This window comes from Pteropus vampyrus, unplaced genomic scaffold (genome assembly GCF_000151845.1).
Source record: "Pteropus vampyrus isolate Shadow unplaced genomic scaffold, Pvam_2.0 Scaffold56, whole genome shotgun sequence".
Taxonomy (NCBI): domain Eukaryota; kingdom Metazoa; phylum Chordata; class Mammalia; order Chiroptera; family Pteropodidae; genus Pteropus; species Pteropus vampyrus.
Genome location: NW_011888837.1, coordinates 5,630,604 through 5,632,053, shown reverse-complemented (window position 1 = coordinate 5,632,053; position 1,450 = coordinate 5,630,604).

The following is a 1,450-nucleotide window of genomic DNA, read 5'->3' as shown; positions in this document are numbered from 1 at the left end:
CTTGTACTCTCCAGGAGTTGTGGCCACATGCCAGCTGCTTGGCTGCTCAGCTGAGAGAAGCTTCTAAATATTTGCCTGGCCCCGTATTTCTCTTGACTTGTGTTTTTCTGCCTTCCTCAACCATCTGCCAGTTGATCTGGAAGCTTTGTTACAAGAAGAGTCACTTCCTATTTGAGGTTCAAGTTGAAAATGAGTTTTCTTATTGGACAAAAATAAGGAACTCTATGACATTTCCTACTTCAGAAGTGTGTATCAGAATCACTCAGAAGGCTTGTTAAAACTCAAATTGCTAGCCTCCAACCTCCAGAACTTCTGATCCAGTAGACCCTGGGCAGGCTCGCGAATTTGCATTTATAATCAGCTCTCAGCTGATGCTGATGTACTGGTCCAGAGAGCACACTTTAAAAACCACTCCCAAAATAATAACATAAAACATCAGCATCCATACCTACCATTAGCTTGGGGAGGAGTTGTTGTTTTGTTTAACAATTTAATGCTCCATATAAATAGGCAATAAGAACACGAATTTCCCCAAATGGTATGTCTCTAGGACCAGAATCTACCCACTCTTATCCTCTCCTTCTCTGTACAGAAACTGCTATTCCATACCTAGAATTCAGCTCCAAAATTGTTCAGATGCCAGCTGGGCTAATTTCCAGAGTCTACCTGTCTTTCTATCTGGATTTTACCCACTCCTAGATTTCCTTTCCTCCTGGTGCTTACTTTAGACTCGGATTATTTTTTCATAAAGAAATGACTATCTAAAATAATTTCTTAGTCTCAAGGTTGAAAGTTTGGTAAGGAATTGGAACTCATTTTGTCTGTCTTTCTCCCCCATATATGCGAGCTTCTCTAGCCAAAAACCCCCAGGAGACTATTTTAATTCCAGGTAGAATTAGGAGATTTAGAACTATCTAGTAGAATTGCTGGTAAATGTTTAATAACTGGCTCTCAGTACAACAGAAATGTATTTGTAGAATTTACCCATCTCCACAGTGTAAATATTCACACAATAGCTGATTTCAAGCTACCAAACATGAAATCAACTCACTCACAAAATTTCTGACAATTAAACACTTGGTTCTCACATGGCTACAGCATACTACTAGAAGTTTTCCGGTAAAAGCCTTTGGTAACTTTTAGAAGGCCTAAAACAAATTAATTCATCCTAGAGCTGAACTCCTCAAACTTCACTGTGAATACAAATCACATGGGAATCTTATTAAAGTGCAGATTCTAATTTAGTAGGTCTGCATGGAGCTTGAGATTCTGATTCTAACAGGCTCCTAAATGATGTTGATGCTACTGGTCCATGGGCCACACTTTGAGTAGCAGAATTCTGGAACATATCCTAGAGCAAAATTCATATTTTTATCATTAGTCACAAACCAGAACCTTTTGAATAGGCTCTCTCTCTTCCAAATACATGGAATAAATTTAAGCGGATACC